The sequence below is a fragment of the Macrobrachium nipponense genome, chromosome 8 (genome assembly GCF_015104395.2).
Source record: "Macrobrachium nipponense isolate FS-2020 chromosome 8, ASM1510439v2, whole genome shotgun sequence".
Classification (NCBI taxonomy): Eukaryota; Metazoa; Arthropoda; class Malacostraca; order Decapoda; family Palaemonidae; genus Macrobrachium; species Macrobrachium nipponense.
The window spans coordinates 76,920,061-76,932,560 of NC_087203.1; the positions used below are offsets into that span (position 1 = coordinate 76,920,061).

The window sequence follows — 12,500 nt, forward strand, 5'->3', positions numbered from 1 at the left end:
CTCAATTTTATACGATGTTGTGTAAAATATTATTAATAATGAAATTAATATCTTTCTCACATATTTAGGACTAAAGTGATACAAAGCATCTGGCCCTGGGTGGGAACTGTCATTTCACTCTCTGCATTCAGCATTAGGATCTCATCACCAAACATCCAACAGCAGTCAGTTAAATCTGACTCTTTCTTCGTCGAGTTTAACGAGCCATTAGAAGACACACTGCCACCATCCTGGGAATTTTTCCAAACTTCTTTGCTCTGGTCAGTGTAGTGTTGGACTTTGCCCTGGTTGCGTTACGGTCTGGAAGGGATGGTGAATAAGTGGTCGTTGGGGAATAAGTGGTCGTATCTGTAACTTGTTTTTCATCTAGCAAGCACGAATTTACCAAGATATTAAAAGTGCATTTTCAATAAAGGATTTCCAAATTCAGCAAGAGTTCACCACGGCCATAATAGAAAACATAAGGACACTAAACCTTAACTAACACTGCATAGTATACTGGAAGAATGGAAAGGCCTATTATTACGTAGGTATTTACTCTCTAACAAAGTACAGTATAACTTGGCATGTTTAGTAGGCAATTAATTAAAATCAGTATAGTGACCTTTTTAAAACCTCCCTTATCAGAATCAACATTTAAGCAAAATGTTACGAAACGGGGAACCAGTTACTCTTATGCAGCCAGGCCCATAGACAAGAGAAAGTAAGAGACTTAACCGTGAAGGGTGAAGGATGTGAATTGAAGCTATTAGGTTTGTTCCAATAATGATTTAAATTGCGGCATAAGCATTTGGTAAAAACGGTGGTAAATCAATCTATTCGTTGTAAAAACGGTGTTGGCCCTGGAATATGTAACCATCTCGTAGCCTTCTCAACGAGAGATCTCAATAGGCAGCTAATGAAATACAGACGTCTTTTTTTCGAGTAATGTGTAGTGGACCATAGAAGGTCATGAGATTCTGATATGGATTAATCAGCGATAATTATACTCACATGTGTTTCAAATAGATTACATGATTTCAGTGACATTGTGGAAGGGAGTAGTATGTTCAGAAAATTAAAAATGGTATAATGAGATGAATCTAGATTCTTTACTTTTCGTTCTGTATCATCCTGTAACTATAAGAAACATATAGAAGGATAATAGGCGGGGATCAGAGTCCATCTCAGAATATAATGATCTGTTTTATGGTTCACTGCACAATACTCCGAAAAAAATTCATCTGTATTTTGCGGAATGGTGGGCTGTATGCCAGGAAAGGGATAGATTATGTTCAGTTCAGGATCCGGACGTAATGTTCAAAGATAATATATATATCTATAAAGACATATATATATATTATAGATATATATAATATATAATCTATATATATTCCTATATATATATAATTCCTTATAAAATTTCCTATATATATATATATTCCTATATCTATATATATTATATATATATTACTATATACATAGATATTCTATATATATATATATTATATATAGATATATTATTCTAGATATATAATCCATATATATACTATATTCCTATATAAGAATATCTATAATATATATAATTATATAATAATTATATATATATATAGATTTATATTATATATCCATATATTCCTATAATCATATATATATATAAGATATATATATATTATTAACCTATATAGACTATATATTATAATATATATTTACCTATAATATATAATATATATATATATATATATATAATATATATTATATTACAATTATATATTATATTATCTATATATATAATAATATTATATAATATTCATTATATATATATATACTTATATTTATATATATATATATATATTTAGATGTATATATTGATATCTATTATATATATAGATATTAAAATAATATATAATAAGATATATTATATAGATTGTTGTATATATATACTGTATAATATATATGGGTATATATACATGTATATATATATGTGTATATATAAATTAATATAATATATATTTTATATATATTAAATAATATTAATATATATAAATATATAAATAAATATTAAATATATATATATTATAGGATGATATATAATAATATATATATATATAATATATATATATGATATAAATTTATATATATATATATATATATATATATATATATTAATATATATATATATATATATATAATAGTAATATATTAAACATATAATAATTATATATATATATATATATTAAATATATTATAATATATGGCAATGTTTATAAATATATAATTACATAGGTTTTATATATAAATATATTATTTATATATACATATTTAATATATATTATATATATATATATATGCCATGTGTGTTTTGACAGTAAAGTAAATAATTCACAAACTTATCGTAGACATGTTTACGCCGTTCAAATGTTCATTTTACGAGAGAGAGAGAAGAGAGAGAGAGAGAGAGAGAGAGAGTCGACCTAGCAACGCTGACGTATACGGGGAAGAAGCGTTAGGATGACGTTGCAACCTCCATATTGATCCACAATGATCCCTGTTGTATACGTCATACACATAGTTTCATGTATTATTTTTATGAAATCTTACGCAGCATTAGGCTCGACTATTTGAAAATAAAAAATAGAGCGTAACGAATAACATGACAATAAAAGAAGAGCACAAACAACTTGAACATGTTAGTACAACCAATGGAATCGGGGATTGCCTCATGTATTTCAGTTTTGTCTTAACATCGGTAACACTGAAGAAAACCAGATACAGACATGCACCTTCATAATCCATTCATACATACATCCATGCATTTATAGACGCACGCAGGCGCCCTATGACATTTTATACATGGACGCAATAGCACCGGAATTCTTGTTTGCTTTTCAGTGTTACATGTAACGTGTAAAGTCGTTCGCGCCGATATGTCTGGTGCTTGACTGTTTCTCACACAGTGGTCGTAACCTCCACCTCCCCTCCCACCCGCCCTCCCAGTCCCCGTCCCCGCTCCCCGTCCGCCCCAAGTCGCATACACGCACGCAATGGATGCGGTTAACCTCCGATTTCAGAGACTAGGGGCATTTCCACAAATTCTCTCTCTCTCTCTCTCTCTCTCTCTCTCTCTCTCTCTCTCTCAAGGATTTGCATCTCCCATGCAATAAATCAGTCAGATAGCCTGACCATGACGAGATTTTTGCGACTGCAGAAGTCTGGACAGTTGGGAAATTATGCAGAAAGTTGAGTTTGGAAAGGTATGAGCAAAACACGTAGACCTGTGGAAGTAAATTTGATCTTCAATGTATGATGAAATCTTATCTATGAGATGCCATTTTGCAGTTATCGGCAGAAAAATAATGCTCCATAAACCCATCTTTGAAGGAAGGTTATACTATGATTCGTGCTGGGCTAATTTTTAATCCTGCTCAAGATATTTACACTTAAGCACTGAAATTTTAATAGCATTCATATTCCGGCAGATAATTTGAAAATTAATCATTCTCTCTCTCTCTCTCTCTCTCTCTCTCTCTCTCTCTCTCTCTCTCTCTCTCTCTCTCTGCCTTGCGCGTTCTTAAATTCTCAGAAATATTTTAGTTCGGTGGCAGTTTCGCTGTTTTATTTTTCAGTAGCAGATTAATTCACGAGTAATGGTAGACTCAGTTCAAGCTCTCACGCAAACACAAATATATATATAATATATAGATATATATAGATATATATAGATATTATATATATATATATATATATACATAATCCACGAAGGAAAGTGAAACTATGGAGTAGTACAGCTGCAAGGCCTTTCGAATTCTCGTCCTTTACTAAGCAGACTGATATGAATATGAAAACAAGTTTACAAAAAAAAGCTCTTATAAATGACAGATAGGGATTATAAAGGAAAATCTGTACCCGGAATAAAACACAACTGAAGAATTAGTAGACCTGCCCAAAACAGGGGTACAATTTGATAGGTTTACTGATTCGTCAGCTTGGTTGGATTCCGGGTACCTATTTTCTTTCATAAATAATATCTGTCATTTATACAAAAGGTTTCTTTGTAAACTTATTTAGATATTTATATCAGTCTGCATAGTAAAAGACGTTAAGTGGAAAGGCCTTGCAACAGTACTCTATTGTCTCATTTTCCTTCATGGATTTTGGCGTTATTTATATATTCATCACGTTCTATATTTTCGTGATTGTTATACATACATACGTATATTATGTAGGTGTGTGTGAGCCTCTGTTTACGTGCGTGCGCTTGTGCGCAGTAACTTAAATTACTAGTTCCAATTTAGACCACTGTTTTCCCACCAAGTCACCTTAGAAGCCCAAAATTGAATATAAGAAGGATTATAGAGTTTGTCCAATTCAGCGATGTGAGAATACAAGTACACTACTCTCTAAACAATTGTTATCTATCATATGGCAATTGGTTTAGCTTTCCTGAAAATTGTTTACAGAAGAGGTTGCAGGTGAGTTCAGTAATGATCTGGTCCCTGGTCATATCGGACCCTGTGTATTATACTGATATCAAAAATATTATCCCAGGTGGTCAGTAGAGAGAGGAGAGAGAGAGAGGAGAGAGAGAGAGAGAGAGAGAGAGTGAGAGAGATTGAGTTGAAGGGCCATGAGAGGAACGGAAAAAGTCGTGTACGATAAAATCTCTTCCAGCATATATACCATGATTTAATACAAAAGAGAAGCCATCGGCACGTAATCTTAGCCTCACTTGGGTAAAACCGTCCTTTAGGCATAGACGTTACTTCACTTGGAACCGTTTCCCCCATTACACGTTCGGAACTCTTGGATCATGTGATAATACTTTATAGCTAAATTATAATATATTATATTATATATATATATATATATATATATATATTTATATATGTATCATATATATATATGTATACATATGTATATAATTTATATGTATATTATATGTATATAGATATATATATTATATATATATATATATTGATATATATAATATATATATATATATATATATATATATATATATTGTATATATATATGTATATATATATAGTATATTATGTAATATATATATATATATATATATATATATATATGATATATATATATATATAATATATATATATATATATATATATATATCTATATATATATTATAATATATTTGTGGTGGGTGTGTGTGGTGTGTATATATACTATATATATATATTATATACATATATATATATATCTTATATATAAATATCTGTATGTATATATATAATATATATATGTAATATATTATATATATTTATATATATATAAGTAATATATATAAGATAATATATATATATATATATTATGTATATATAATATATATATATATGTATATATATAATATATATGTATATATATGTATATATATAATATATTATATATATATGTATATTGTATATATATATATATATATATATATATATATATATGAAAGATGGACGTGTGTGCACATCCCATTATTTTCCTTAAAACCTCAAAGGAGTTTGTGTGTGAAAACTGTCTTAACTGGCCAAGTAAGCGTTTTCAACACTACCAAATTCACAGCTCATCCACCGTTATAGGAAATACTCTCATTGATAGTAAGCACACCTAAAACATAACGTGAAATCACCTGTTCTTAAACACATAATATAATATATATCATATATATTATATTACATAATATATTATGAAATAATAGGGACAACAAGGAAAGTGCAGTCTGATGACTTTGACAAGTTTTGATAAAGTCGACGGAGTTTTGCAAAGCAAAAGGGGAGAAAATGCAGAAGTCTCTTTCTTCGTCTCCCATTACACACACACACACACACACACACACACACACACGTGTTGACGTTGTGAAATGAACCCGAGAAAATTGTGGCTGTCAAGAATTATTTGGGGTCAGGGGAAAGTGCTGTTATCCATTGAACTCCAAACATACTTTGAGTAAAAACACATTTTCCAGCAAGTCTGAGCGCAAACGTCAGGATTTCTGGAATGGGGTTGTGGGCTTTTTAGAGTGAGGGTTAAGAGTATGGGAGTTTCTTGGGTTCGGGTAAGAGCTGGGGGTAATGAAAGATGAGGGGAGTCCCCGAACGCACCACGCACTCTTGAGTGTAATGATTGTGTGTACGTGAGGGGTTCTGGAGTTGGGGATCACGTGGGTAAGGTTTGATAGGGGGTTGGTTAGGGGTTGCCGGTACTAGGAACATGTTTAGGTTGAAGAAATGAAAAAGGAGGGGGACATCTTCGAACGCAGTTGAAGTGTAATGATTGCGTGTACGTGAGTGGCTCCGGTAGTGGGGAGGGGTTGAGTTGGGCCTCGGGTGTTTAGTTTCCGCGGGGGGGATTGGGGGGGGGGGGGGGGGGAGGGGGAAGGGAATGAACGAGAGGACGTCTTCGACAGATGGTTGGAAAGAGACCCAAAAATAGCCCATCGAGAGGACGACTCTTTTTAGGAACTCCCAGAGGGAACCTTCTTGACCCTGAAGGTACTTGGTGGAAAAACACGAGGAGGGAGAATGAGGAGAAGGAGAGAGACAAAAGCGGCGGCGAAAGGTTTTGGAAGAAACGGGGAACGGATTGACGAGAAGGCACAAAAGGTGAAAAGAATTTTTAAAAAGGCTGAAAATGTTAAGGGAAAAGCTTGGAAAAATAGACGGCAGAAAATGAAAATTGGTGTAGAGATGGAGGAGAGATAAATAGGACTCGCGGAAAGCCAGGAAAGAAGAAGGAAAAGGGGAGAGTTGGAAACGAAGGCTTAACACCAAGGTGTGATGAACCATCGCAATTCAAGATGGCGGTGGATGAATCCGTTTCATGAAGGAATGAAGATTATATGGTTGTTATAGGATGGACCTCCATTACGGATAGATTATTTGAATGTATTAAAGGAAACAAAAAGAAGCATGGGAATAAAATTTCAGCCAAAAAAAAGAAAAAAACCGTAGAGGAGGTCTCACGACAAGGAAGAACGTTTATGGTAGATCTTGTGTAGGGAGAGAGAGAGAGAGAGAGAGAGAGAGAGAGAGAGAGAGAGAGAGAGAGAGAGAGAGGTGTCCCACACCGGCGAGTGAGTTAATACCTCCTCTAAGCCCTTCATTTTTATTTCATGGCATTAACACACTTGCTTTGCTGCTGGTCCTTCGATCGTTGAAGTTAAGAACCATTGGGTATGGTCAGTACTTCGGTGGGTGACCACCAAAAATAGCATGAATCTTTTGCATAAAACTGGATGGGTAACACTGGCTCCACTCCCTTGAAAGTGGGAAAGCATATAGATATTAATATAATATATAAATATATATATATATATAGATTAGATATAATACTATTATATACGAATGATATATAGATAGATATCACACTATTATAATATATACATATAATATATATTATCATATATATGATATTACACACACACACACACACACACACACACACACACACATATATATATAATATATAATATATATATATATATATATATATTAATATATATATATATCACAAATATTAATCCAAGAATATCATTTAATATCTACTCACTATACCTTAGGTTCAAAGGGAATTCAAAGTATTAAGTAATTCGTCACCAGTCGATGGCTCAGTGGTCTAAAATCACTGTACATGCTGATTTCCAAACCAGGCAGCGGTTCGAATCTTAACTGGTGACGATAATCGAATCAAACTGGTGACCACAAGTACTTATCAAATATGATTTCCTTTGAGTGTAAGTTATTCCCGAGGGATAAGTGCCTCAGTGGCGTCATCGATATGGTCTTGGCCTGCCACCTCGGTGGCCGCGAGTTCGATTCTCGAGTATTCTACTGAGGTATGAGAGATGTGTATTTCTGGTGATAGAAGTTCACTCTCAACGTGGTTCGGAAGCCACTTAAAGCCGTTGGTCCCGTTGCTGAATAACCACTGGTTCCATGCAACGTCAAAACACCATGCAAACAATCAAACAATTCCCGAGGTATAGTGATCTGGATATTGAACGTTATGTGTCGCCTAATATTTGTGAATGTGAAAAAAATGTCACGGTGTATGTGATAAAAATTCATATACATAAACTTCGACAGGCTGACCCGACCATCATTTATATAGCTCAGTATTTAGGTTGATGATGATAATGGTTCTTAATAAATGCGACAAGGCAAGAATTTTCTTTCTCTTCAGTTCCTCGTTTGTGGAGAGAGAGAGAGAGAGAGAGAGAGAGAGAGAGAGAGAGAGAGAGAGAGAATACTATCTGCTCCTCAAGGAATTCGCAATAAAAAGGAAATATATTGTTAACTGTTTCCAATAGGGCGATGGTGTTGTTGAAACAAGAACGGTTTATCCTCTCCCGTGTCCGATTGCATGCGTGAATGCGTCTGACTCTTGCCTCGGCTTCAGCGGTGTCGCCGCCCCTTGTTCAACTTCGCAGACTGGCTTTCGCCTCCGCCGAAACTCTAAAACGATCTCGGAAATAAATGTGTGACATTATTTAGGAAAAATTGACCAGCAAACCACAGCGTCTAATAGAACAGAATTTATTTTTAGCTTTTATTCTGTTGTTTACAGAAACAAATAAAGATACTGTTTCCGGTTGGGACAAGAAAAAAAGAAAAGAAAAAATTGTATTTCGAAAGGCAACAATACTCGAAAATAGTACCGAATTTCGGTGGCTTTACTGGACGGTGGATTTCCCGCCTTGGGGCTCCATCTGATAAGGGTGGAAGTCGCGTCTCCGGCTGACAATTAGGAGGTTTGGCCTGGCATTCTGACGCCTGTTTGATGACTGAGTGTCGAAAGTGCCGCCATGTTGAAGCGAGCCCCCCTCCTCTGTCGAAGATTATTTATTTATTATCATGGAGTCACTCGGAGTTTCTCCTGTTGTGACATGGAGTGATTTTTAGAATTAGTTCGTCCGTGGTCCTTTCCTTCATTTTTGCGGTAATAGAACGCCCTCCGACAAGGTTCTTTCAACCATATAATACGCGTAAAATGCATGTTCGAGATATACGTATGTTTGTTTATCTAAGGCTTGCTTTCCTAGTGTGTACACTTTGGATATTTCTAAGTTCCTCGTTGGACGAGTGGTTTTCGATTCTCAGCTCGGCCAACGCGCAATCAGAGGAATTTATTTCTGGTGATAGAAATTAATTTCTCTATATAATGTGGTTCGGATCCCACAATAAACTGTAGGTCCCGTTGCTAGGTGACCAATTGGTTCCTAGCCACTTAAAAAATATCTAATCCTTCGGGCCAGCCTTAGGGGAGCTGTTAATCAACTCAGTGGTCTGGTTAAACTAAGATATACTGAACTTTTTTGGAAATTTGTTTATATATGACCGTCTGAAAGTTTAGAAGTGAGTTATAGTGAGCGTATATGTCGAATATTTTGATGTATATTTATGTCTAACACTAAGATGTAGAGCCTTGCCTGTTTTCCTTGTTTAGTTTTCCTTCAGTTTCCTGTTCATAGTGTAATTTGGGTCTGGGCTAGAAAATGGTCTTGTCTTTCCATTCCGCTGGGCTCTTGAGTTAAAAGGGAAGCGTGCAACTTGTATCAGAGCGTTACTTCAGTTTTATATTACTTGGGCCAAAACCCCAATGTTGAGTCATTCCTTCCTGGAAGGAAATGGCCTTCATAAGATTTTTCCATTAGCGCCAGAGTTTGGCTGTTTAAGAGATTTTCTATTGCACGGAAAGTTTCTCAGCTGGGCACGATTATGATGTGAGAGAGAGAGAGAGAGAGAGAGAGAGAGAGAGAGAGAGAGAGAGGCAGGCAGGCATACATAGAATAAATGGGTATTTTCAGGCAAACTATCATACGAAACATAATTTTGCACAGAGAGAGAGAGAGAGAGAGAGAGCAATAAATACATGCAATTGTGCGAGCTTATGTAATTGACATTCACATACACTAATTTGTTTTAGCCTGGATGAAATGTGATGAGAAAGATAGGGAAATCATTAAAAATGGCTGTGAGGCTGAAAGAGAAAGTGGGAGAATAATAATGTGTACATTCAGCCGAGTCTAAATGTTATATGTGCATACACAATAATATTTTTGTTTTAAGTCTGTCATGCGACGAGAGAGAGAGAGAGAGAGAGAGAGAGAGAGAGAGAGAGAGAGAGAGAGAGAGAGGATTCAAATTTAAAATCAAAACTTTATATTTCCAATTTGCATTAGTTATTTTCATAATATTAATTAACATTGGCCATTCTCATAATATTAACATTAAACATTTACAAAAAGCACCTTACTTAATAATACCCGGTAAAACGTGTTTTGTGGCATATACAAACGAACATATTGTGCTGAAAACCGCGCTAGTATAGTATGAAATGTATTCTGAAACTTCTTGTAAGATATTAGAACATGCTACAAACACAGAATCTGATTGCGTCTAAAAAGATACGCAATTTTCTTTTAACTACTCATTCGTAAAAGCATTTACCATTTGAGCGCCTCAGTGGCGTGATCGGTATGGTCTTGGCCTGCTACCTCGGTGGCCGCGAGTTCAGTTCTCGAGCATTCCATTGAGGTGTGAGAGATGTGTATTTCTGGTGATAGAAGTTCACTCTCGACGTGGTTCGGAAGTAACGTAAAGCCGTTGGTCCCGTTGCTGAATAACCACTGGTTCCAGCCAACGTAAAAACACCATACAAACAAACAACAACCATTTGCATTCTACAATATATAAACATGAATAATCTTCGTAGTAGATTATTTTTAAGTTTTTCTTTTGAAAGTCTGTTTTGGAGGGGAATCTTTCACAGGTGTCGGGATGCTATTCCAAGTTTGGGATCCTTTAACAAAAACAGCTTTTGCACCTATATCGGTTTCTGTTCTAGGAACGACTGGCTCCTCCAAATGACGTCTCCTACTGTAGGAAATACAAATAACTATTCAGGGAGTTGATGATGGCATATTTTGTACGTGAATAGACATATCAAATGTAATTTTACTCTCAATTTTTAACCACTTCAGTTCATCGAGAATTGGGGTAACGTGATCGTATTTTCTGGCCACGCCAATGGCTATCGTTCCGGCAAAATTCTCTAACTTTTGAACAGTAGTTTATTATACTTAAAGCTAATGACTGAACAATTGGAGTGCGTATTACCTGGTTAAAACAAGTACCTTTAATTATATTCAAGAATATTAATACTCCATTTACTTTGTTTGCTACGTTATTTATCTGGACATCAAAGAAATTATATCAATCCATACAGGCTCCTAAATTTTTAACTACCTTGATTGGGGTAAGAGCAGTATCACTAAAATATATTCAAAAGTTTGGTGGAGTAAGGGAAATTAATAGGCGAAATCCAGTGAACATACTTTGGGTTTTATTTTCGTTTACGTTTCAGTCATATCTCTGAAAGTATATTTTAGCGTCCTTCATGCAGGACATCTTCAGCACGAATTGCCAAATCTTTAATTTCGCTGGAGTTGCCAGATAAAACAATCTTGAGTGTCGTCTGCATTTTGAACAACAGAGTACTTGCTTAAAATGTCTGGCATGTCATTAACATACATTAGAAGTAGTATTGGTACCAGTATCGAGCCCTGTGGGACACCATAGCTAGTAATATTTCTGAGTGATGATACGATATTAATTTTTACAGATTGACAATGAATACTGAAATAACTCGGAGAGAGAGAGAGAGAGAGAGAGAGAGAGAGAGAGAGAGAGAGTTTTAATGAAGCAGAGAAATCAGTTTACAAAGAGAGAGAGAGAGAGAGTTTTAATTAAGCAGAGAAATCAGTTTACAAAGAGAGAGAGGAGAGAGAGAGAGAGAGAGAGAGAGTTTTAATGAAAGCCAGAGAGAGAAATCAGTTTACAAAGAGAGAGAGAGAGAGAGAGAGAGAGAGAGAGAGAGAGAGAGAGAGAGAGAATCAGTGTAGAAGGGTGGAAAAGGGATAGGGTGTTTCTATGTGTAGTAGGTCGTTAAGTCCCCCCGAATGGCGAAAACTCTTTAAAATGCATAGAATCCGAAATACGTTGCTTGTCAGTGTATACTCGGGAAACGGCGAATTCGGCTTCATAGGAATCCATTCACGAGCTTCCAGCGAGATATAACGTTGTTTGATGTTAAATTCTCTCGCTTCAGCTTCGTCTAGCTCAGCCAATTTCTTGACTTCTCAAATTTCAACTTCAAAATCATGTAATACGTATGACTACCCCAACTCCGACTAAAAATGTCTAAATCATTTATTCACGAATGTACAAGAAGATTTAGATTACTTCGATTTTCACTTCAGTCAGTTTTGGGATTCTTTTCAGTCTTCCTCGGCCCATCTCTTATGAACATATATATGACCTTCCCCTAACCACCGAAAAATAATCTCTCGTAGGAATCTATTAACTAACTTCACGGGACGTAACAAAGTTTGTTGTGACTCCAAACTTTGTCCAAACATGCATATATTATATATATATATATATATATATATATAATATATATAATAGATTAAATATATATATATAATCTATATTATAGTACATAATAGA

At 34.8% G+C, this 12,500-nt stretch overlaps 1 protein-coding gene across 10 annotated transcripts in view; it reads left to right on the forward strand.

The window, feature by feature from the left end:
• Positions 1 to 12,500, forward strand: part of LOC135222863 (uncharacterized) — a 511,348-nt gene that overhangs the window by 20,927 nt on the left and 477,921 nt on the right. Inside the window, exon 1 of one of the 10 annotated variants that reach the window (XM_064261205.1) lies at positions 144 to 260. The exons of 8 other annotated variants lie outside the window; for them this stretch is intronic. The gene's annotated coding sequence lies outside the window, so the exon portion shown is untranslated. Of the gene's footprint in view, positions 1 to 143; positions 261 to 301; positions 527 to 12,500 lie in introns of those variants that run through there. One more of the 10 variants, XM_064261204.1, reaches the window with a different exon arrangement.